The 27,847-nt window shown below is 39.0% G+C and overlaps 1 protein-coding gene across 1 annotated transcript in view; it reads left to right on the top strand.

The window, feature by feature from the left end:
- The first annotated feature begins 22,631 nt into the window (after positions 1-22,631).
- sipa1l1 (signal-induced proliferation-associated 1 like 1) overlaps positions 22,632-27,847 on the top strand; it is a 253,412-nt gene continuing 248,196 nt past the window's right edge. Inside the window, 1 exon segment of the mRNA XM_055149535.1 lies at positions 22,632-22,816. The gene's annotated coding sequence lies outside the window, so the exon portion shown is untranslated.

Raw genomic sequence — 27,847 nt, forward strand, 5'->3', positions numbered from 1 at the left:
AATACCTTAAAGTGAATTGCCATATTGTGGAACATTCTTGGAAAATCAATGGGTAGCAGATCAGTCAAACTTTATTCATAAAGTTTTCCATATTCTATAGACAGGGGATGGTACTTAGGAGCACAGGGCCCCTCAAAAGTTATCCAGCTGCCAATTTGTGCTTGTGTTTTCTACATATTTATAATCGATGACACGCATAGATCATTCTGTTATAATCTGGACTAAATCGTAATATTCATCTAAAACGACTTAAATTTTGGACATAGGACCTCATTTCCTAGTGAGCCAGAGTGTTGGAGACGTGTGGAGACACTTTTTAAAATATTCCATCCAGTCCTTGTATTTGCAGAGGTCGCTGGTGCTAGACTAGTGCATGTCAATGGCCATAGTTATCCTGCCACTAAAAACAGTCTTACCCACTCCACAAAGCACCTGAAGCAAAACAATTATTACACCAGACTGTCGATGTAAATGTCTGTGTTGATAGAATAATGTTTGAAATAAAACTAACCTTGCATCGCATGAATCATCACATGTTGAGGAACTATTTTCTCATATATCAGTCCGCCGCTGCCGAGCTTTCTATCAGGGACGTTCAATTCACTGCTGCTCAGACATAAATCCTTCAAATGCAAGGTTGGTTTTAGAAACCTCTGCAAATACAAGGACTAGATGGAATTTTTTTTTTTAAATGGGCGGCAGTAGCTCAGTTGGTAGAGCATTCGCCCACTGAAGGTCTAAAGGTTGGCGGTTTGAATCCAGCTCTCAACATAAACATCACAGGTTGAGCGGTCAGATCCACTGACCCACAGGTTGGCTGGTGTGATTCCAGCTCCCACAGATGAATGCTGTCATTGTGTCCTTGGGCAAGACACTTAACCCACCTTGCCCACAGTGTCTGCGTACACTGGTGTGTGAATGTGTGTGTGAATGGGTGAGTGGTTCCTTGTTGTAAAGCGCTTTGAGTGCCTTGAAGGTGGAAAAGCGCTATAGAAAAATGTGACCATTTAAAAAGTGTCTCCACACGTTTCCAACACTCTGGCTCACTAGGAAATGAGGTCCTATGTACAAAATTCCGGAGTGTCTCTTTAATAAAAGAAACTGCGATGCCCAGTGGGAGCTAATATCGCTGCAAATGTCATGTTTAAACAAGGTGCATTGTGTAAATTTTCTGGTGGAGGCTCCGTCAAATGGTTTTCTCCGTGGAAATGTTATTGCTTTGTCTGGAGTGTTTCACAGTGTGGCATTAAACCTTTCTATAACCAGGGAGGCCAAACCAGACCAAGTTACAGGTCAGATCTGTGGAGAGGCAGTCAGAATACCTGTTTTTTATAGATATTTTTGATTTACAAAACCAGCTGTAAATGAGTAAATGTAAAAAATCAGAGCTGTTTAATGTCATACTGTGGAACATTCCAAGTAGAGCAATGACGTATCCATGGTAACAAGCCAAAAAAGTGCAAAAAATAGGCCAGATTTGCTGTCTAATGCTGGCTACATAATCCTGGGACTGCTTTGACACATTTTCAGACGTGACATGGAGCTTTTCAGACGGCGTACACATACTTTTCCTTCATTCCACATAATCAGCAAGTTATCCTCGAGATGACAGTAATCCTACCTTCCTTAAGTACACGCCTGTTTGGGCATCCGAATTAAAGCTCCAAAGAGGGGGATTTCTTGTTCGCAAATTGGTCACGCTTACTTTGTGCGTCTATTTTAACTGGACCTAAATAGGAGATGTCAAACACGGGCTTTTTTATTTTTATTTATTTATTTTTTTAAACTTCAAATCTCGTCAAAGCGTGTCCCTGTTCTCGCCTGTGATTGGCTGCTGGAGCATTTAAATCTGTTTGAAGAAAGATAAGAGCAATTTTAAGTAATTCGGCGCAGGGTTCAATGAGGCGCAGCGGTTCAGATGAGGTGAAAAACAGTAGCTGCTGTGGCGTCAAAGCTGCAATGCACTTTAGAGGAGGAAACTTGAGAATAGAAATGAACGTGTGAAGGTTTGTGGACTAAATGTGTACTATATTTGTCTGTTTTGGTGGAGGGTCTGATACCTGCTGATTTTCACTTCATATTACGCAACTTTGGCTACGTTCAGACTGCAGGGCTTCATGTTCAATTTGGATTTTTTTGTGAAATCTGATTTTTTTGCGACATCATTCACGTTTCCAATTAAATGCAACTTGTATGTGATCTCCAGTGTGAACTTTAAACGCCCCAAAAGTGTCCCGCATGCGCATTGGAGGACATGATGACGTCACAAGCAGAGAGTGTGCTCAGTGTTTACGGAAGTCGCCTAAACGGTCCAGTTTTTCATAAAATGGACAGGTTAGACGTCCACGGCCGCTTCGAACTCCTCACTCCCCAGACCCCCTCACGCACCCTCCGCTCTGCAGCCACCAACACTCTCCAAACCCCCAGAACCAAACTTTGCACCATGGGAGATCGGGCCTTCTCCTCTGCTGCTCCAAGGCTTTGGAATGCTCTCCCCGACCACCTGAGAGCCCCACAATCTATTTCTGTTTTTAAACAAAATCTTAAAACATACCTTTTTACTAAAGCCTTTTGTTAATTGTATTTTATTCTTGTTTTATCTTATAAATTCCTGCACTGGTTTTAGCTTGATCCACTGTTTCTGATGCACCTTTTTACTCATTGTTTTTACCTGTAGCACTTTGAGATTATTTTATGTAAAGTGCAATATAAATAAAATGTATTATTATTATTATTATTATTGTTTGTTTGAGTCAGGCTCTTTGTATTTGGCTCACAGGCTCTTTATTTTTCATTGACATTGGAGCCAGGACCGACTGTAGCTGTGAAATCATCTAGAAAACCGCCTAGTTCTGATAAAACCCTTCCAATTTGACCTGAATACAGCGATCCCCCCAAATATTAATAAACTCACTAATATCGCTTTCCCTCCATTGACTCGACTCCAAGCCTGACGTGTAGGTGGGATGAATGTGACCTGCCCGTTCAGACTGAAGTATGTCAAAAGATCGGATATGTATCGGTTTTAGGAGCACATATCCAAGTGGCCTGGGTCACATTTGAAAAAATCTGATCTGTGTCGTTCAGACTGTCATTAAAAGATCAGATACAGGTCACATAGGAGCGAAAAAATCGGATTTGGGTCACTTCAGGCTGCAGTTTGGACGTATCCATTGACTCTCGTGATCTTTTAGCCATGTTATAATGTTGTTATCTCCTCAAAACATACCTGGCGTTGTGTTTTGTTTCATTCACACATGTTTGCGTAATTCTATATTATCAGTCTGTCTGCATCTCCAAAGCTCAAAATGTTGTGTTCCACCTTGAGATGTCATGAAGCTGTAGTTTTCAAGTTAACAGCTCCTTTTACTTTTAGTTTAGCAATTCCAGAGCTGAAATGATGGAAGATAATTTGTTCCATTAGATTTAGAATTTTAAATATAGCTGAATTTCTCACTTTGAATTTTTAAACTGTGAAAAAACACTTCACTGCGAACATTTCCTGCTTGTTACTAAGTTAGACTGACTCACTTTGGATCGATTGCTTCTGCCTTGGCATCTGGGATCTTTGCAAAATGTTTTTCACTGCGAAATTTATACTCTGAATTTTGACTGTTGAAGTTGAGTGCTTGAAAATATTTATGCAGAATATTTAAAAGGTGATTTTTAATGGGATTTTAAACACTTTGAAAATGTACACTTACAATTTCAGCGACTAAAAGAGTTTAAAAAAATTCAAAGTGAGAAATTCAACGGTGTTTAAAACTCAAAATCTGACGAAACAAGCTGGTAGAGCGTTGATAAGAGTCTGTGGAAAAAAGCTCAAAAGAAGGAAACATTCAAAGAGCTTTAAATATCCTCATGTGCTCCATATAAAGCGTCCAATGGCAGGTCGGTTGTCGCTGTGTGATGTCACCCTCCACCTCTGCATGTTATGAGTCACTGCACTTATAGGAGCTGCACCATCTCCATTTTTCACTTCCTGTACTTCTCATGACAGAATGGAAGGTTGCAAACACATAAGAAGAAAAAAACAAAACAAATCCCAAGCGACAGGGAGCAAAGAACATTGAATAGAGTTGAGAGAGTGAAAATAAGTGCAGGTTTGAACCATTCATTCATTCGTTATTCGGTGAATCAAACTATACAGCCCACAATTCTTCTAAATTCCATCTATTCTAAATAAATCTTTGACACAGTAGCATTTCATTTTAACATCAAAAACACAAGAAATTATGTTCTAATAATTTGTTATTCTCCATGGCAATTAGTTTTTCTTGACTGTACTAATTATAAATTTTGTTTTTAAAGTATTCTAAAAAAAATAAATTTGATATTGTTGAAGCTTTAATAATAAAAATCTTTCCTAAAAAAGAATTGTATGTTTCTGGGGGAAATTTCAAAAGAAATTCCCACTGAATGTACACCATGATTTAGCCAGGCTGGCGCCACCTAGTGCCTCCACTCAATTTCATTTCTCTTCAGTGACTAGGTCAGGAATCAGAATACACTAGACGGTTTGCAAGAACCACGGAAGTTATAGACCACGCACCGGCGAATCAATGAAGAGCTGTGAAACTATGACGTCAAACTGAAGCGCCTGTCTGGGTTCCTTTTGTGGAACAGCACAACAGTAAACAAAGCAGTCGAGATGGATGTAGACTAAGTCATACATTCTGTGTTGGCAACGATTCCCGAGGTCAAGGATTTAAAGCCGGAACAAAGAGAATGTTTGGTGAATTTTATCAAGGGGAAAGATGCTTTTTAGTTCAGTCAGGAGATCTGACTCACTCACTTGATCTTGTGATAAATCGCTGTATTTGTATAAGTTATGACTAGGGTGACCATAATATAAAAATAAAAAACTGTTTTTTTTAGTGGTTGGTAATATTGTGAAACAAGTGCCTAATTAAGAAAAATTGTTTTTGTATTTTACCTCAACAAATGACAATTTATGCCTCTCTTTACTCTTGGCAGGTATCAAAATGGTTAAAAATAGGGACACCTGGGACATTTCTTATTTAAAACTGGGACAAATCACTAGTTTTGGCTAAATCTGCTGGGACAGGGGACACAGGTAGAGTGACCAGATTTTCAAAATCAAAAAGTAGGACACCCCCGGTTTTTTGGTGGTTGGTAATAATAAAATTGTGAAAAGGGAAATTGTTCTGCACTCAGCCCATTCATGACATGTGAGTCAGTATAGTCACATTTTCTTTGTGTTCTGGACATTTTTTAAGCAGCTTTTCTGTATTTTAACTAAACAAATGACAACGTATGCCTCTCTTTACTGGATCAGATTAGTCAAAAATAGCGACATCTTGAACATTTCTTGTGTAAAACTGGGACAAATCACTGGTTTTGGATAAATCTGCTGGGACAGGGGACACAGGGCTCAAAACTGGGACTGTCCCGGGTAAATAGATGTCTGGTCACCCTAGTTATGGCAACTTAAATGTTAAGCTGATATGCAAAACAAAGCTACCACATTAGCAACATCTGTTTCTTGTTTATCCATAAAGATCGAACATATGCCGTAATATTTCTGATGAATAATGTGTCTATCATGAGCTAAACCCTGAGCTTTACATAGAGAGAAGCTAAAACTCAGCACAGAAGCGCAGTGAAGTGAAATAAATACAGAAAAAGCTGAAGATAACCTGGAAGACGTTTTGTGTTTGTGTTTACACTAGCGTTAGCTTTAGCTTTAGCCTCATCTCACAGCTCCACAAACTTAGAATTATAAAACTTTTCATCTTTTTATGAATCATGGAATAATTCGCTCAAGATTAATTCAAATAATGTGGATTTGATTTATTAAGAAAATATTTTAAACACAACTGGGACCAAAACCAAACCGTGCCACTGGGGAAAAAGGCTTTAGCATGCTAGTTGTTTTTAGCATTAGCGTGACGACAAACTCCACTCTAGCCTCTGAGAGTTGTGAAAAATACTCATCACGGAGACGCATCAAGAATCTCAGAATTCCGGTCATTGCGCAATGCGTACTGGGAAGGATTTTCCGAAAAAGTGAGCATCAAACCGCCATGTTTGTTGACAAAGCCGATCTTTTCATGTCTTTTGAACCATATCACTTTTGTTCCTGGTTCTGATATTGTCATATTTTAGTTTTGGGATTCTGATATTGTTATTTGTGTGTTTGAAAAATAGTGAAAGGTGAAGGCGATGGGCAGTATTGATCCACGGGAAGGACAAAAAAGGAAACCTTTGACTGCCGAAATCATCCCGAGTTTGCAGCGAACATTTTGTATATGGATCAAAGCAGGATCCCGTTTGTTAAGCGAGAGCTACAAAAGACAAACAGGCTGAGCTCGCACTTTGTTGTTCTTGTAGTTTTACAGCAACACTAAGTCTTGGTCTCTTTCCAATGGAAGGTGTTTCTTGGCGAACAGCTGGTGCCTTTCGCTTTGGCGTTGACTTTTTAAATTCGTAACCGAGGTTGAGTGAGGGATCGGGGTTTTGCTTTGATGGCGCTCCACAAACAAAATGTTCACTGCAAACTCGGGATGATTTAGGCAGTCAAAGGTTTCCTTTTTGGTCCTTCCTGTGTATCAATCCTGCCCATCGTCTTCACCTTTCACTATTTTTCAATTCCTTTGGGAAGGGAAACAGTTTGAACAGAGGTTTGCAGTCACACAGATCTGATTCCCTTTTTCTATGGAGTTCGTAAACAAATTTCTCGAGCCGTTTTCCGCTGTTAGGATCCAACAACCACAAAATTCCGATGTCCGAATCCCAAAACTAAAATATGACAATATCAAAACCAGAAACAAAAGCAATACGGATCAAAAGACTTGAAAAGATCGACTTTGTCAATAGACGCATCCCACTGGGAAAACAAACATGGTGGTTTGATGCTTACTTTTTCAGAAAATCCTTCCCAGTATGCACTGCGCAATGACCGGAAGTCCGAGATTCTTCATGCGTCTATACTAGGATACTTTGTGTTAGGAAATGCGTTGTGGAATAAGTATAGACAATAAAATCTGGTAGCCTACAGTACATTTAACACTGCATCAACTGATCACTGTACTCATAAACACACAACACAATCTATACTATTCTTTTTCATTCTATTGAAAACTGGCCTCGTTCGTCTCTCTGAATAGCTCTAATCACTCGGACAATGTGCCTCTACAAAGCCTTAATTGCTGAGGCACTTCAATCATGAACGCTCTCCTCTCTGAACAACACGGAGGGAGTAGTGCATCCAGTTAGCTCAGTCCCCAAACGTAACTGTCTAAAAAAACAGACAGTTTGAGATAAGGATAGATATATAGATAAGATAAGATAGTGTTAAAGGCTGATGATTCACACAAGTAAACCATGAAGAGGATTTCCAAAATGAACAGTGTATTGATATTAAGTGTTTAGTGGTGGCCGTGGTTGTGGTTGGCTGCTCTTGTGGCTGACTGGCCGGCACACTGAGCGTTTTTTTATGTTACATTTTTAACTTAATATTTGGGGGTTTTGAGCAACTCAGAAGTGTAGCATGTGGACTTCAAGAGACAGATGTAAGGACTAATGGTTGTGTGATTTGAGTAGTGTGTTTTTCCTGTATCTTTATTTGTTTTTTTAATTTGTTTGTTTATTTCATTCATAAAGTATAAAAAGACATTAACAGTGTCATAACATCAAACATACAAGAAATGAATGAAAAGGAGCAGAAAGAAGAGTCATCTTATGTTATCTGCCCCCTTTTCCTTTTTCAAGACAACACCAATAGTCACTTTAAAACATTTCAAATCAGTACGTTTCAGTTCAGTCACAATTATTAATCAATTGCAGATGTACGTATGGCAACCCTGCTTGGAGATAGCTGTGCCAGCCAGCGAGCTCTGAAATGATATAGTTTCAGAGCAAAAACTTTGAGGGAATGCCCCATCTCATCACCGACCAAAACAACAGAGCAGAGAAATTTCCTGTTGTGTCTCCAGACTTCACCTGGCTGCCCCTGAAGGCTGCTGTGACGCTGCAGGACGCAGAGGACATAATGGAGGAACACTTTTTTCCTGAGGGTTATTATTCTCCTCAGACTGCCCTGACACTGGATCTGATGACCCTACTTGTTGAGCTGTACTGAAACTTTAGTTTGAGCTTCCCTACTAGCCAGGCTGACGCCATCTAGTGCCTCCGCTCAATTTCATTTCTCTCCAGCGAATTGGTCAGGAATCGGAATACACTTGACAGTTTGCAAGAACCCCAGAAGTGCGAGTCCGTGCACCTGCCAATCAGCGAAGAGCCATTCATTCTGTGTTGGCAACGATTCCTGTGATCGAGGATTTAAAGCCGGAACAAAGAGAATGTTTGGTGAATTTTATCAAGTTGAAAGACGTTATTGTCCTTCTTCCTACGGGATCTGGGAAAAGCTTAATATACCAGTTAGCCCCATTAGCGGCGCATTACATACGTCACGACCAAATAACAGCAATTGGTTAAATTAAAAAAGTAACCCCTGGCGGTTGAGTGAATGAATCTTAATGCTGCGAGGTCAGACTGTTTCCACAAATTGAAACCGGCTTATGAATCAGGCTAATATTGTACTGCTCTATGTGCTTCAATTGACTCTTGGAAGCAAATAACATGATCTTGATTTGATTAAAATGACACCGTCAGGCTCTGCTGGCTGAGAAGCTGCCTGATCCAGGTACATGTCTCTCTGGAGTCCTGGATTATGGATGATCTCACTGTAAAACCAGAGTCTGTTCAGTTACTGATCTCAGGGAACTGCTCTCTCTCTTTTTGCTCTTACCCTAAAACACTAGTGTCTTACAAGAAGTACAAATTTCAGTGAATATATTATGCCACCTCTTTCTAATTATTATTATTTTAAGCGGATTGAACAAGTGCATTTCAAAGCTGCACTATAGATATTTTCCAGTGGAGGGTTTTTATATACTTGTGTCCATGAAACTTTCCGCAGTATGTCATTAAACATATGTATTTTTCATTTATTCCATTCAAAAGTTCATTGAAAACATTACGACTTTAACGACCTCTTCACAGATTTGACTTGGCGCCGTCACCTGCTGTTTCCATGTAGATAGATGAGTTTAATTTCAGTTTTTAAGTCATACTGTGGAAAATTCTAGGTAAAAAGCACAACTAGAAGCAAGATTAATACTCCTAATTCAAGTATTGTTGCAGTGTCCACCCCTTTTCTTTATAACGCATTGTTTCTAGGGACAACAGTTAGGAATTTCCCTGCCGTGGTAACTCCCTCTCATCTCCCCCAGTGTCTGACTTGTTCACTTGACGTCTTAATATACCTGAAGAAAAATGGTCACCCTGATGCCCTCCCCGGTCCAAGCCTTTGTTGTTTGCTGTGTGTATCAGATATATTAACACTGAGGTTGGTGATGTGAGGGTGAAAATATGCTGCTGTAATAGAGTTAAGGTCAGAGGTGGAACTTTGAAAACAAATCGTGGACGACAGGCCGTGGTGGAAAGAGTCCTCAGTTTTCTAAACAAGAATCACATGAAAAAAATCTAGTCTTCTGAGGTCTTACAACATTTTGATACAGATTTGTGCTGAATTTTGTTGAGCGGAAACAATTGATTTTCTTTTTTTGTTTGTTTGCTCAAACTACAAATGTGATAAATATAAACCTCTCAGTCTTTTCAGAAAGTCTCACAAAAAAAAGATCATAACTACACAACTGCTGCTTGAAAGGTGCACTATGTAATTTTTTGTTTGGGGGTCCATCACCATCTTGTTTCTATGGATATGTCAGTGCTCTGTCTACATTTATTCAATTACAGGTGGTTTTATAGCTCAAAAATACCTTGAAAAACAGATATTCTGACTGTGAGCAGGGTCGCCTCTCCACAGATCTGACCTGTAACTTGGTCTGGTTTAGTCTCCATGAAGATAGAAAGATTTAATACCATAATGTGAAACATTCCAGACAAAGCAATAACATCTCCATGGAGAAAACCATTTAACAGACCCTCCACCAGAATATTTATACAAATTGGTGTTACTGTTTCATTTAAAAGTCTACTTTAATATCTGTTTACAAATGCAGCCACTATAACAGTTCACTTTGTATTTGTAAAAAGCAGGACGACTCCTTTCTACCTCGAGCTCCACCTTTGGGCATCAAGAAGTGTTTGAAGAAGTGATCTCTGATCTCTGATGTGTCATGATTCTTCAGCATTTGGCTTTTACTCAGATCACTCTCAAGTGCAGTAGTATTTACTTTGTTATGAATAGCGGAAACTAAAAAAGTCTTACTTTAATTTTATCTAGACATCAGGATGTGTAACCAAGGAGATATCTGTTGCTAGGCAACAACAGGCCTAGATCTGCACATAAACATAAAAATGCACAGCAGAACAGCATCCTGAGTCTGTGCAACAGTCGGTTTCTTTTATTGTTACAAATTATAACATCCCATATGAACTCCCGCCCATGTGCTATAATAACAGGATAATAGTCACACACACCACTGTGTAGTGACTATAGAGTTCTCCTCCTCACACTCTTTTATCATAAGAACATCTGGACATTATAATGGAGATATCTGAACAGTGCATAAATAAAAATCAGTGGGTAAGACATTCCTGAAACAACATGATTGTAGTTTAAGTACTTGATAAAATGAAGGTGGCACATCACCATACTGCGGAACATTTTCCATGGAGATAGAAGTTTTATGCCAGACTATGAAACATTATAGTAAGATTTTCATGGAAACAAGCAGGAGGAGGACAGTACAAGTTATTCAGTGCACTAAAGCATGCTTTTGTTTTTTGTTAATTTTCTGGCTGGGAAGTGACATACTGTGACTTTCACACCCTCTCTGCTTCACAACAAACTCTCACTGCTCTATGTGCTCGACTCCACCTGCAAGTAGATCACTGACTGGGGAAGAACATCTTGGACACACAGGGCTGTGTACTTTCCTTCTGCTCTTCTTCCTGTACACACCCCACACCAACTGCTGCGCCTCCTGCATCACTCTGAGAAGATGATCAGGTTTGAGACAACACCACACCACTCTCATCGGAAACATCTTGGACTCCCCCAACAGCACCCTCATCAAGACCCTGCAGAGTATGGACTTCCTGTGGAGAGCAGCTGAGGAGAGCTCCAGCCCAGATGATGATGATGCAGTTCTACACGTTCGTCACTGAGTCCATCCTCACCTCCTCCAGCACAGTAAAGGAGAAGGTAAATATACTTTGTTCAGATAAAGTATTAAGTGTATTGTGCAGCTGTAGCAAATACGTGGACAAAAGTGTACAAATATATAAAGTGATGCATTGCAAATCTGTAATCTCTCTGACCCACATGGTCCGCAACATAATCCTCGAGGCTCAGACCCAGCTTGTGGTTCCTTTCTAAACCTGTAAGATCACAGACTACGCCCGACCTATAAGAGAAATACTCTTTGGTCCAAGCTGAAGAGCCTAAGACTGTTTTAAGTTGTTTTCAATCAACTTATCAAACCTGTGTGGACCTGCACGTGTGAGGGGGTCTGTGTGCAGTGACAGAGCACACACAGCAGGGGGCGCAAAGTGAACACTCAACTATTTGTCATCTGTTACAAAGACCATATGCTTTGGTCAGCACAGAGTTTTTTTTAAAAGTCCAAAACGTGTGAAAACAGTGTTATGTAAATGCATGGGCTTGTTGACTTTTGGCCTGTTCACATTATGGATGAAACACACAGTAATATGTTGTTTTTAATTCTTTAAATACATACAAATGTGTTTATGTTTGTTGACTAAGACACAGTGTTAGACTAGAGGCAAAAGCCGAACAAGGACTTTAAATACTTTAGCTGAGGACACAGTGTTAGCAGCTGATATCCATGTAATTGTATTTTAATTATGAAATGTGCTGCAAATGATCTTAGAGCCCAAGGAGTTCAGTGTGTGAAAACTCAATTCTGGGGACCGTTTCACTGTACGTCTATAGTGGAATTCTGCTCGTCTTAAAAACAAGACACTACAGGCAAAAACATTTATATTTTTGGTGTTTTGTTTAGTTTTTTGTTTAAATTTTGGTCAGTGTACTTTCTCAACATACACACTTTCACCTGGGAACAACTAAACTGTCCAATTAAATGTTTCATGAGGCCGTATAATTTGCTATATGTACAGGTCTGTCTGGAGGAGCGACACTGACATTGACCGAGGGACATATAATACTCCCTACAACAGTACAACAACTCACCCACTGCACCAGCCTATAGAGCGACAGAGGAGCTCATTCTCCAAAAGACTCCTACAGCTCCACTCAAACAGTGAGAGATACAGGACTACATTTGTACTATAATACTCCCTACAACTGTACAACAACTCACCCTAAGGTAACAGATAATACTCCCTACAACTGTACAATAACTCGCCACTATATAACAGATAATACTCCCTACAACTGTACAACAACTCACCACTATGTAACAGATAATACTCCCTACAACTGTACAACAACTCACCCTAAGGTAACAGATAATACTCCCTACAACTGTACAATAACTCGCCACTATATAACAGATAATACTCCCTACAAATGTACAACAACTCACCATTTTATAACAGATAATACTCCCTACAACTGTACAACAACTCACCATTTTAGAACAGATAATACTCCCTACAACTGTACAACAACTCACCACTATATAACATATAATACTCCCTACAACTGTACAACAACTCACCATTTTAGAACAGATAATACTCCCTACAACTGTACAACAACTCACCATTTTAGAACAGATAATACTCCCTACAACTGTACAACAACTCACCACTATATAACAGATAATACTCCCTACAACTGTACAACAACTCACCATTTTAGAACAGATAATACTCCATACAACTGTACAACAACTCACCATTATGTAACAGATAATACTCCCTACAACTGTACAACAACTCACCACTATATAACAGATAATACTCCCTACAACTGTACAACAACTCACCACTATGTAACAGATAATACTCCTACAACTGTACAACAACTCACACTATGTAACAGATAATACTCCCTACAACTGTACAACAATCACCACTATATAACACAGATAATACTCCCTACAACTGTACAACAACTCACCACTATGTAACAGATAATACTCCCTACAACTGTACAACAACTCACACTATATAACAGATAATACTCCCTACAACTGTACAACAACTCACCACTATGTAACAGATAATACTCCCTACAACTGTACAACAACTCACCACTATGTAACAGATAATACTCCCTACAACTGTACAACAACTCACCACTATGTAACAGATAATACTCCCTACAACTGTACAACAACTCACCACTATATAACAGATAATACTCCCTACAACTGTACAACAACTCACCACTATGTAACAGATAATACTCCCTACAACTGCACAATAACTCACCACTATGTAACAGATAATACTCCCTACAACTGTACAACAACTCACCACTATGTAACAGATAATACTCCCTACAACTGCACAATAACTCACCACTATGTAACAGATAATACTCCCTACAACTGTACAACAACTCATCACTATATAACAGATAATACTCCCTACAACTGTACAACAACTCACCATTTTATAACAGATAATACTCCCTACAACTGTACAACAACTCACCACTATATAACAGATAATACTCCCTACAACTGTACAACAACTCACCACTATATAACAGATAATACTCCCTACAACTGTACAACAACTCACCACTATATAACAGATAATACTCCCTACAACTGTACAACAACTCACCACTATGTAACAGATAATACTCCCTACAACTGTACAACTCACCCTTATGTAACAGATAATACTCCCTACAACTGTACAACAACTCACCACTATGTAACAGATAATACTCCCTACAACTGCACAATAACTCACCACTATATAAAAGATAATACTCCCTACAACTGTACAACAACTCACCATTTTATAACAGATATACAGTACAACACTTACAGATAATACTCCTACAACTGTACAACAACTCACCACTATATAACAGATAATACTCCCTACAACTGTACAACAACTCACCACTATGTAACAGATAATACTCCCTACAACTGTACAACTCACCCTTATGTAACAGATAATACTCCCTACAACTGTACAACAACTCACCACTATATAACAGATAATACTCCCTACAACTGTACAACAACTCACCACTATATAACAGATAATACTCCCTACAACTGTACAACAACTCACCACTATGTAACAGATAATACTCCCTACAACTGTACAACTCACCCTTATGTAACAGATAATACTCCCTACAACTGTACAACAACTCACCACTATGTAACAGATAATACTCCCTACAACTGCACAATAACTCACCACTATATAAAAGATAATACTCCCTACAACTGTACAACAACTCACCATTTTATAACAGATAATACTCCCTACAACTGTACAACAACTCACCACTATATAACAGATAATACTCCCTACAACTGTACAACAACTCATCACTATATAACAGATAATACTCCCTACAACTGTACAACAACTCACCACTATGTAACAGATAATACTCCCTACAACTGTACAACAACTCACCACTATGTAACAGATAATACTCCCTACAACTGTACAACAACTCACCACTATATAACAGATAATACTCCCTACAACTGTACAACAACTCACCACTATATAACAGATAATACTCCCTACAACTGTACAACAACTCACCACTATGTAACAGATAATACTCCCTACAACTGTACAACAACTCACCACTATGTAACAGATAATACTCCCTACAACTGTACAACAACTCAGCCTAATGTAACAGATAATACTCCCTACAACTGTACAACAACTCACCACTATGTAACAGATAATACTCCCTACAACTGTACAACAACTCAGCCTAATGTAACAGATAATACTCCCTACAACTGTACAACAACTCACCACTATGTAACAGATAATACTCCCTACAACTGTACAACAACTCAGCCTAATGTAACAGATAATACTCCCTACAACTGTACAACAACTCACCACTATATAACAGATAATACTCCCTACAACTGTACAACAACTCAGCCTAATGTAACAGATTACTCCATTTCAATCACTATTTCATCGTTGCACATGACACACTATATTTCTGTATTTTATTTGTACTTGTACATGTACAGTTATATATTTATGTCTTATTTAACACTAGTTGCTTTTTGCTCTGTGTTATTATAATTTATTGTGACGTGTGAGCTACTGTGTCTAAATAATTTCCCTTGTGGATCAATAAAGTTTGTGTAATTTATTTTTTGATTAACCTTTATTTAACCAGGTTCAAAAACAATGACACTGAGATTTTTTTCTCAAAGACTCTTCTTTATTTGTTTTTATTTTAAGTCCAAGTGGAATGCAGCACTCATCATAAAAGGTAACAAAGACTTTTACACAAACATAAAACATGGTACAAATTACAACAGAAGACATTTAAAACCACAGGCAATGTTCATTCTCACACTTTTTTTTTATTGACAAAACCCCTCAGAGGAACTATCTGACAAAGTTTCACTTCAGTTTGGAGAGAGTTCTGAACCGCAGCAGCAACAGCAGCAGCACAATAAAAAGTTCAGATCAGCTGATCCATAAAATGAGAGGACAGAGTCAGGACAAAGTCTCCCACAGGGACATAAAGATCACCAGATCATCCCTCAAAGTCTCACACACACACACACACACACACACACACACACGCACACACACACACACACACACGCACACGCAACACACACACACACACACACACACACACGCACGCACACACACACACACACACACACACGCACACACACGCACACACACACACACACGCACACACACACACACACACACACACGCACACACACGCACACACACACACACACACACACACGCACACACACGCACGCACGCACACACACACACACACTACTGCATGCAGACACACACAGTCCTGCACTATTTTATTTATTTATTGATGGCCAACTCTAGGTTTGATTTCCTTTAAAAAATAAAATAAAATAAAGCTTTAGTAGTGCATTAAACTGCACTGAAAATATATAAATATATAAAATATGTACATTGCGAACATTTCAGTGTGAACATTTCTCTATTAAAGGGACTGGACAAGTGTGCCCCCTGCTGGTAGAGGAGGAGATTGTCACACTGGCAAAACTGAACCTCAGAACAATACTTTTATTTTTTTTTAGTTTTACTTTTTGTTTTTGACTTTTTAAGTTCTCAAGCTTTTCACATCATGCAGGCTGCTATTTGTGAGAACCACCGTGTCTAAATCAGGACTAATCAGGTCTCCCCAAAAGGAGGACAAAAACATGAATACAACTTATGTATGTAAATGTACTGAAAAATAAATCCATCTGCAGGTACAGAGGGGGTTTTAAATACGATATTTGTTCAGCAAAATAACAACAACTAAATCCTTCTAGAGTTCGCCTTAAGCGTTCATTCTAAGTGGTGCATATTAGCCTCTTATAAAAAAAAGTGTCCTATGCATTTGTTCATGTTTTTTAACCTGTCTCTGACTTGGGCTGTCATTTACAAAACCTGTTTTATTTTTTATATTTTGTGATATTTTGTGGCAAATCCCAGTTTGTATTTGTTTACAGACTTTTGAAGGGTCTTATGTGGGCCATTGCTTACGATGATGTAACACCATTGTGATGATTATAACCTGCTCCCAGCATTGTATAACCACGTTTTCAAATGTAAAACTGCACAAACAGGTGCACACTGGTTTACCTCTACAGGTCTTTTTCACAAGATTTTAGCCCTCGCCAGTAATGAAGTGTGTGTTCTTCATTTCAGTGTTCTTTTATTTTCAACCAAATTGTCTATAAAAAAGAACAGCCTGACAAACATTTGGTAAAATGGGCATCGTGAGAATGTTGATGAAGACCACTGACTCAACACAATCAGAGCAGTGATAGAGCTAAAAATGGGAAATCAGTCATTTTGGCCACAGTTTGAAAGTCATTTTAACCGTGATGTTATTTTAACAAACTGGACGTGTTTTTAGTCAGAATGAACTCAGATTTGAGAAACTACATCTAGAGATATTGAAATTCAGTAATCAGCATTTTCTTGCCCATAGCACGCAGTGAAAAACACCTTCTTTTTTTCTTCTCCCAGACCACAGGCTCTGGTTTATAACTCAAATCTGAATCTCTGTTGCGTGATCATGGCTTGAATGTAATGGAGTAATGATCATATGACCTGTGTACATGAAACATCAACATGATCTCATTTGTATGAAACTTGGTGACTAAATTGTTTGTGTGAGAAGATGCAAAAAATTATATTACGGATACGGAGCATTTCACGGTTGGCTAACAGGGGCACAAAGACTCTAACCAGGTGCATACAGAGGCAGTCACACTCTGCGCCGGTCACTGCTGAGGGGAGGTAATGTGGTCATACATACAAACAAAACTCCACACACCTTCACTCGAATCATTTGAATCTTTTCAGCTCTGGAACTGCCAATCAAACTGCTAAACAAAAGGTAAAAGGGCACCGTTAACTTGAAATTTCATAACATCACAAGGTGGAACGGAGCATTTTGAGCTTTGGAAATGTGTGAATGAAACAAAACACAACTCCAGGTCTTTTTTTAATGAGGTAACAACATTATAACATGACTTAAAGCTCACAAAAAACAGTGTTGGGAAGGTGACTTTTAAAATGTATTCCCCTACAGATTACAGATTACATACCCCAGAATGTTGTTTGTAACGGAATCCATTAAATTACTTAAAGTGAGTAATGTAATCTGAATACTTTGGATTACTTGATTTGCTGTAGAGAAGCAAAGACTAAGATATCATAACATAAGATGTTTTATCTGCTAAAAGAAAATAAAAAGCCCAGACTTTACTTCACAGTATTAAAAAAAAAAAAAAGACCTGGTTTTAGACCTGGTTTAGACCTGGTTTAGATCTAGTTTGAACTTGGTTTTAGTCCTGGTTTAGTCCTGGTTTAGACCTGGTTTAAACCTGGTTTTAGACCTGTTTTAGACCTGGTTTAGACCTGGTTTTAGACCTGTTTTAGAGCTGGTTTAGTCCTGGTTTAGATCTAGTTTAGATAAAGTTTAGACCTGGTTTTAGTCCTGGTTTAGTCCTGGTTTAGACCTGGTTTAGGCCTGGTTTTATACCTGGTTTTAGACCTGTTTTAGTCCTGGTTTAGTCCTGGTTTAGACCTGTTTTAGACCTATTTTAGACCTGGTTTAGATCTAGTTTATATCTAGTTTAGACCTGGTTTTAGTCCTGGTTTAGGCATGGCTTAGATCTAGTTTAGACCTGGTTTTAGTCCTGGTTTAGACCTGGTTTAGATCTTGTTTAGACTTGGTTTAGTTTCTGGCAATGAGTGGAATTACTGAAAAAAAAGAAAGAAAAAAAAAAAGAAAAAAGGGGGATATAGCCCAAAATGTGAAAACAGGAAAATACCGCCATGTAATCCATTTATTTGAACAAAGTAACTGTAATCCAATTACCACTCACTGAAACTGTAACTGTGACTGAATACAGTTACTCATAACTTGTACTCTGATTACATAACTCCAGTACATGTGATCCGTTACTCCACAAAACTGACAAGAACTTATATAATATGGACCCTTTAACACAAATCACAAATCTTGGCTTCTTGCATCGATCCAGAGTAACTCCAGCCTTCGTTATCAACCCCAACACAGACTTCAGACGCAATGAAAAAACAAAACAAACAAAGATGAAAGCTGTGTGTTTTATTATCATTTCAAATCAGACATTATTAATATACATTGTCATCTTTTCAAAGGGTTTAGCGCATCCTGTATCTCACCCAATTACAGCCCTTGAGCTAATCCCAGAGGAGCAATTTTTTCACCAGTGAACAATGGAACCACCTACGCAAGCGAGTGGAGTGGTCCGTCTGACAGCGCCGGCTCTCTCCTTATCTCTGCTGGAATGTTATGCAATGAAACTGACATTTAATTCAGTACAAGTGAAATGTATGGGGAAGTCAATAGGGACACGACATGAAAGCCAAGTGAGAGTTTAGCATGTGATGGGAGTACGACGTCTTTATTGCGTTGTACTCGAAATATCCAATTGAAATAAATTTTAAGTCGAGTTTTAGCTGCGCTCATCTGTATTAAAAGTTGCATTGTGTAGTTTGTCTGGTGGAACATCCGTCAAATGGAGATGTTATTGCTTTGTCTGGAATGATTTACAGTATTAAACCATTTTATTTTCAAGTTACAGGTCAGATCTGTGGAGAGGTGACCCCGCTGACAGTCAGAATACCTGTTTTTCTAGGTATTTTGGAGCTATAATACAAGCCGTAACTGAGTAAATGTACAATAGAGCTGTTTAATGTCATACTGTGGAACATTCCAGGCAAAACAATGAAATATCAATAGAAAGTAGCAGGTGACGGACGCCCAAATAAAAAAATACATAATGCACCTTTGAATATTAGAATGTGATAGAACTTAAAGGTCCTATATTACTGTATTTTTTGGACAATAAGTCGCTCCAAAGCATAAGTTGCACCAGCCAAAAAATGCGTAATGAAGAAGAAAAATGCATTTTTTGGGGGAAATTTATCTTATAAAGTGAGAGACCAGGAACTGACATTTCATCTTGAAAGTCAAGTTACAGTAATAACAATAGAACAGAGAACAATGTCACATATGAACAGTTCTTCAGATAACTGTAACATAAACAACAGAACAGAACAAGTTTACCAAACTCTCCATCTCACTCCAAATCACTAAATCCATTAAATTCTATATCCTCGGTGTCACTTCTGAGCAACTCCACGACCTCCGGAGGTAAACAGAGCGCCGCTTCCTCTTCTGTGTAGCTGTTGTCAGACTCAGCGTCAGTTTCAGTTAGAATTATTCCGGCCTTTCTGAATCCCGACAGGATGGTTTCTGTTGTCACCGAAGTCCAGGCTTTGTCGATCCATCCAGTAACTTCCAGGAAATTTGCATGATTCACCCTCCTGGTTGTCACAAGTTTCTCGCTCACTCCAAATTTTCTTTCTGCTGCTCCATTACCGTTTTCAGCTGTATGTCTTTTGCTACTTGCAGCTTGTAATCTGCAAAATATGATTTTCTTTTTGGGGGCATTTGTGTTCAGTCTTCTCAGTTGTCTTTATAAGTTTGTTTAAATTTTAAATTTTCAGTGGTACAGAAGTAATAGTGCGATCGACTGACATGATACAGACAGGACAGAGGCTCTTTCTGCAGGAGACATGTGCAGTAGAGCTGTTGTACAGGAGGAACAGGAGCAGCAGATACTGACACACAAGACTAGAGAGTTCATTTAAAAAATCAGCACTACATCCTGTATTTTGTAGTTTTCTTCTTAATTTCTTTCCACAAACTGCAACTAAAATTATGTAAAACTATGATATTGACCAAAAGTCAAAACCAAACCAGTGAATAATTAGAAAAACAGGAAAATCTGTTATATGAACTAATTACAAAACCAGACAGAGGAAGTTGGAGAGTGCTGTACATGACTTTGCAAAGACAAGAGCGTGGGAGAAACATATGAAAATGCTCTTCTGGCTGCTATTATTATTGCATTGTGTTTTAATTAGCAGCATACCTCCTCTTATCTAATTAAAATTGTATGCTGTTGTAAGTTATGCAAGAACGCTGGTTGGATATGTTGTCACCGCCAGATTAATGATGTAGACTTTTCTTTTCTTTTCTTTTTTTTTCTTCAGTGAAAGTTGATGTTTCTAAAGGTTCTGAACTATTCAAGTTTCTTAAAGGTGCACTATGTAACTTTTTGGTTTGGGGTCCGTCACCTGCTTGTTTCTATGGATATATGATTGCTCTACCTGGAATGTTCCACAGTGTGACATTAAACAGCTCTACTTTACATTTATTCAATTACAAGTGGTTTTATTGTTCAAAAAGAAAGAAAGAAAAAGGCATTCTGACTGTGAGCGGGGTCGCCTCTCCACAGATCTGACCTGTAACTTGATCTGGTTTGGTCTCCATGAAGATAAAAAGGTTTAATGCCATATTGTGAAACATCTGTATGGAGAAAAGCATGGACCCTCCACAAGAAAAGTTACACAATGTAGCTTTAAAGACGGTTTATTAGATTGATAAATACTTTATTCATCGCAAAGGAAATTCATTATGCAATTATTGTATTTATTTTTGACTTTCTACTTATTGTTCCTTAATCAAAAATATGCCTGAAGAAGTTTTAGATGTCATTCATGCATGTTTGAGTAATTTAGTGATCTCTCCTGGGCCCCATTCAGACCCTTCGTTTGAATACATTTAGCAGTAACTTTCTGTCCAACCAAACCATCCATGCTCCTACATGACAATTCTCTATAAATATACAAAAACATATTACAAAAACTATACACAGCAACTTGACATCTAATGCAATAAGTGCTCCACTGTGTTTTTAAACTCCACGCAACTTCACTAGAATCATTTGGATGATTTCAGCCCTGGAATTGCCAATCTCTACTGAACAAAAGGTAAAAAGTAGATGTTAACTTGAAAACTTCTGCACGACAAATAAATCTCTAAGATCACTGAAAAAATAAAAATGAAAACTCAAGCTTAAACGGTTTCAACAAGAGGAGTGCGTGTCTTAAATTCTTGACTAGATTTTAGTATTTTTGTACTTTTCTTCTTAATTTCTTTCCACAAACTGCATCTAAAATTATGTAAAACTATGATAAATTCTGTGGAAAAAAGTAAAAATGAAAACTCAAGCTTAAATGAGCTCAACAAGTGCAGTGCGTCTTTTAAATTCTTCATTGGAGATTGGCAATTCTAGGGTTAAAATTATCCAAATGATTCTAGTGAAGGTGCATGGAGTTTAAAAACACAGTGGAGCAGAGTTAAACATGTGTAAATGAAACAATACACAACTCCAGGTCTGTTTGTGATGAGGAAACAACATTATAACAAATCAGAAAACAGCAAACGGCAAAAGGGTCTGTTGTCTCGGGCCCCAAAGTTTTAGGGACCCAGAATTTAACACTCTTCATATTAATTCATATTAAAGGGGGCCCATGTAAAGCTTTTTGCCCGGAGCCCCCAAAATTTCTGGCGACGGGCCTGCGTATAAACATATATGGGTGTTTGTTTTAGAAATCAGCGCTACTTTCTGTATTTTGGTACTTTTCTTCTTAATTTCTTTCCACAAACTGCGACTAAAATGATTTAAAAATGAAAACTCAAGCTCAAACGGCCTCAACAAGAGCAGTTCGTGTCTTAAATTCCATCAAAAGTGAGCTAAGATTGTTTACTTATTCACACCTCTCCCTCCTCTCGACACCAGTTGCACAAAGGGACAAGAAAACTGCTAAAATCCTTGTCACACCGTTTCCATGACGACGCGCTTTCTCTCTTCCCACATCCATCCGTCCGTCCTCCTCCAATTATCGCGACATTTGCACTTGCGCCCGTTCCGTTTAACCTTCCCACCTTGAGATCTCGCGAGACTTGACACGGCAGCGTCCGGGAGGCGGTGTTTTCGCGTCGTCGTCGTTTTCGAGGCGGAGCGAATCGCTGCAACTTTGGCTGAACTTCTGATTTGAACAAACCAGAGGCGGTTGTTCGGGCACTGCACAGCGCACGGACACAACACGAGCCACGGTGTACGTTTCGTGGGTTTAACGTAACGCTGCGAACTCCTCACGGTGCTTTTGCGTTTCCGTCTCCCGGTCCCGACGGCTTGTAGCGGCTTTTACGCACGGGAAAACGAGCGCAAGGTGGGATTTCTACAAGGTAAGCGATTGCATATTTCCTCACGCGTGCTGTGACCCGCTGTCTCAAGTCATACCCCCGCGCATCATTCTCGCATTTGCACGTTTTTTAATCGTTAACTCCGTAATGACCGCGCTAAAAAGTTGGCGCCAGGTATTGCATTGTCCATCGCGGCTCATTCATTGCACCAAAAATCACGGAATGCCGCTGTCTTCTTGCATGTTTTAGCCCACTGTTAATTAAACTGCGCGTATTTTGCGTTGATTTTGCACGGGGCATGACCAAAAAACGTGTGCAGTCCATTTCTTTCGCGTATAAAGACACAGGAAATATTGTAAATCGGTTATCAGATAAGGTAGTGGTTATGTTTCCTTCAGCCCCTCCGTGAATGCTGTGTAATCGGGATGGCTGGCTGCTGCTCCCGTGGTTTCCTGCCTCTATCTACGTACAAGTCTAAATTTAACCTCGTAAATTGCATTAGATCCGCTCCCATTTGGCGTCTTTTACGCAGTGAAATTGTGAAACTTTTCCCCGGGACGATGCAAGGTGTATGCATAATGATGGTGCGTTCACGTGTCACTTGTTGTAACTTATAAATTACGCGTATTCTTGGCGACACCGGTTCATTAAAAGGAATTTGCATGCTGTCAGTCATTACATTACACTGTTTAATTCATAGCGATCAAAAGCTCTTGCCTTAATCAAAATGGCCGTCTGTGGAGTCTTAATACGTGATGTAACACTGCTACACTTAAATGATGGAATGCTAAAAGGGGCATGTGAATTTTTACCACGTTTTTTTAAAGATGCACTGTGTAACTTTCCCACTGGGGCGTCCTCTAGCTGCTTGTCTCCATGTAGATGTTATAACTTTGCCTGGAATGTTCCGCAGAATGGCGTTAAATGTTCAAAAATATACATTCCTACTGCACGTGGGGTCTCCAATCCACAGATCTGACTCGTAACTTGGTCTCGTAGCGTCACCTTCTTGTTGCCATAGAAAAAGATCTGTTTTAAAGGACTCATATTGCGCTATTTTTAGATCTATGTTATAATATAATGTTGTTTCCTCATCGCAAACATACATACGTGGAGTTGATTTTTGTTTCATTCACACGTTTAACACAGAAATCCTGCATATTTAGGTTGAGTTCTTGTCTCAAACTGAAAACACTCTGTTCCACCTTGTGATGTCACGTGGGAAATACAGTAATACATACAATACTTCATTTTAAACTCAATACATCTTCACTAGACTAAGGTGGTGTCCACACGGCAACGGTTTTTTTGGTCAAAGCGGTGAAGTTTGTATTCGTTTTGCCGTTTCGTCCACACAGAGCCGGCGTTTCAGGTGGGCGAAAACGGGTTCTAGAGTGGAGAAATCTGAGAATGCTGGCGTTGCGTTGTCATGCGGACAAGCAAACCGCAGCTTTTGGAAAACGATGACGTAGCAACCCCGTTATTGCCACGTGACCAGAAGAAAATCCCACGCAGGAAGGACTTCATCCGCATGCGCTTGTTGTAATATTATTGTGTGTTCAGTAGCTCTGGCTGTATCCTGTTTAGAGCACCACATACAAGTGTTGCATATGTATTACATCGTTTTCACTCTTCGTCGTCATGTGGACGTGAATATTTATTGATCTGACACGTGTGTGGACGCGAATTTTTTTCAACCCGCAAAAAAAAAAATCTAGAAGCGTTGTCATGTTTACATAGCCTAAGTTGGATCTTTTCTGCCCTAGAATTGCCGATCTCTTCTGAACAAAACATAAAAGGAGATGTTAACTAGAAAACTACCACTTCATGACATCACAACGTGGAACAGACCATTTTGAGGATCACCTAAATATGTGTGAATGCAACAAAACACAACTCCATGTGTATTTTTGATAAGTCGCAACATTGTAAGATTAATTTTGTGTAATATAGGACCATTAATGCAACACTATGGAACATCTAATCAAAGCAATAACATACCTCTGCTCGAAAAGTTACATAGTGCAGCTTTAAGTCCCCTGATCTGCATATGAGAAGAGTCAGCTGAGTGGGAATGAATGGGATTTGGTAACTTGGGGACATCCAGCTGTGACCACCGCTCTGCCCACTGTTGTTACTGGCTTCTATCTCCACCTGTAGAGTGTCCTTAGGCATGCTCCACCATCACCACCCCCGCCGTCCTCATAACCCACCCCCTCCGTCCTCACAACCCACCCCCTCCGTCCTCACAACCCACCCCCTCACAACCCACAACCAACCCCCGGGATGCTACACTTCACTGCTTTCCGTTTCCCATTTTGTGATAAGGTTTTGTTATTCGTGAATGGGATATGGGAGTGTGGTTGCACTTTACATAAGAAAATACCAGTTGAGAATCAAGCTACGTCAGTGTTGTACTTGTTATATAATTTAAAATACAATATATATTATCACGATATGCATCTCATCGTACGATATTTATTGCGATATTTTGGAGAAGCTGATATAATTGTAGATAGGAAGCTTTTTTGGTTTTAAAATACCCTGACAAGATTTTGGTGTGAATTATTTCCGTCATAATCCCAAAAATTCAAGTAAAAACATATTTCTTCATGTTGTTTGCGCTGAAATGAATCATGGGATATGTAGTTCCCCGTGTTTGTAAGCTATTGCAGCTGTAAAACGATATTACGATATTATTGTGAGATGTTTGATTATACGATATCACAATATTTCGGTTATTGTTACATCCCTATAATCAATAGTCAAATGTCAAAGCTTAAAGGTGCACTGTGTAACTTTTTTGTTAGGAGTCCATCACCTGCTGGTTTCTTTGGATATATCATTGCTCTGCTTCGAATGTTCCACAGTGTGACATTAAGCAGCTCTACCTTACATTTATTCAGTTACAGGTGGTTTTATAGCTCAAAAATACCTAGAAAAACTGACTGTGAGCGGGGTCGCCTCTCCACAGATCTGACTTGTAACTTGGTCTGATTTGGTCTACATGAAGATAAAACTGTGAAACATTCCAGACAAAGCAAAACATCTCCACTAAGAAAAGCATTTGACAGATCCTCCGCCACAAAAGTTACACAATGCACCATTAACTTAAAGACGCACTATGTAACTTTTCTGTTCACCACCTGGTTGTTTCCATGGAGATGTTTAATCTAAAATTCAAAATGTTCAGCGTCTATGATGAGCGAGCTTGCCAGTCCACAAATCTTACCCTAGTGGTGCCACCTACTTGTCTCCATGGTGATACGTTTAACGCCATATTATATTACATTCCTGGTGAAAGTCTAATCCTAACACCTCAATGGAGAATACTGAAATGTTACATAGTGTGCCTTTAACTTAGAACTGGATTTATTTAATATTTTAAATGAAAAAGTATGTTTGTTTTAGCCTCTGAAAGAAAGCAATTCTATACCAGAACACTTTGTTACTGCAATAGATTTTGTTTAGGGCCTATATTACACTATTTTCTGATCTTACAATGTTGTTTCCTCATCACAAATGGACCTAGAGTTGTGTTGTTTGCCTTGTTTGTCTTTGTCAAACCACTTCTTGTGCAAAGTTTATATGAAACACAAACATTTTAATCAGCAAAACAGTGAAAATGTCAAATAAACGAGTTTCCTTCCTCTAAACAAGCAACAAAACTGTAGCGCTGTGACGAAATACGGTCGAGATGGATGTAGACGAAGCCATACATTCTGCGTTGGCAGCGATTCCCAAGATTGAAGATTTAAAGCCGGAACAAAGAGAATGTTTGGTGAATTTTATCAAGTGGAAAGATGTTATTGCCCTTCTTCCTACGAGATTTGGCGCATTACATACGTCATGATCAAATAGCAGCGATTGGTTGAATAAAAAAAGTACCCGCCTACCATCGAGCGAACGAATCCTAATGCTGCGAGTTCAGACGGTTTCCACAAAGTGAAACCGGCTGATGATTCAAGCTAGTACTTTATTTTATCCCTGTAGGGAAATTGCCCTCTGCATTTCACCGATGCTTTCAGGAGCATTGGGCACCCGGGGACCCACCTCCGTGATTTTTGTTGCTATTCTTGGTCAGGACTACCTCAGCTAGAGGATTTTTACCTATGGTGCATGTTTTGGGTTGATGGGAGAAATCCGAGAGCCCAGAGAAAACCCACTCAGACACGGGGAATACAGGAAGTGCTCCAGTGTGTTTTTAAACTCCCTGGAATTGCCAATCTCTACTGAATTAAACTTAAAAAGAGCTGTTAACATGAAAACTACTGCTTCATGTTTGTAGATGTTTACAGACTAATAAAGCAGGATTACTCAAACATGTGTAAATGAACCAAAACACACCTCCGGGCGTGTTTTAACAACATTATAACATATCTTAACGCTCTAAAGAATCCATTTTGTGCACCATTTAAATGCAAGAGCTGTTCTATATTGCAGTACATTTACGGTCTTTTCCTCTTAGCGGGGATGCATCTGTAGAACCTCTGTGTACCCAAACATGTTATGGCATCACTGATTCACCTTTGTACGCCAAGGAAATCGAAGAATCCGGGAGGGCTGTGGCGCATTTTATAATATTAAGCCAGGCTATTCATTGGAATGGAGTGTGTAGGAGGGAGTGCACATGTGCTGTTATACACGGAGCTTTGAATTAGAAGGGAGGGAGAGGAGACGAGAGGAAAGGAGAGGAGACGAGAGAGAGGAAAATGTCAAGGTTACTGCTTAGGCACATCATCAAAGTGTTTATTTAAGATGGATTTTTTTTTTGTGTGGATGTCTTCACACAGATTAAACACGAAAAATAGGTTAGGTAGGTGTTCAGATGCGTCAAAATGTTCTCAAGCGGAGATTTGAGGCAGGTTCAAGTAACTGAAGTTGCGGTGATTTTAAGTGCTTTTCAAAACAAGTCAAGTGTGCAAATGTGTAGCGTTGTCAAAATACTAAAATTTCAAACTCTATTTCATAACTAAGGAAGTGATTTGATAAGGGATGTAACAATAAGTGAAATATTGTCAAAAGTCTCACAAAAACATCGTGGGCGGTCACAATATATCGAATTACAAGTTC

Source organism: Boleophthalmus pectinirostris, unplaced genomic scaffold, assembly GCF_026225935.1.
Source record: "Boleophthalmus pectinirostris isolate CB_2022bp ecotype Guang Dong unplaced genomic scaffold, ASM2622593v1 HiC_scaffold_13, whole genome shotgun sequence".
Taxonomy (NCBI): Eukaryota; Metazoa; Chordata; class Actinopteri; order Gobiiformes; family Gobiidae; genus Boleophthalmus; species Boleophthalmus pectinirostris.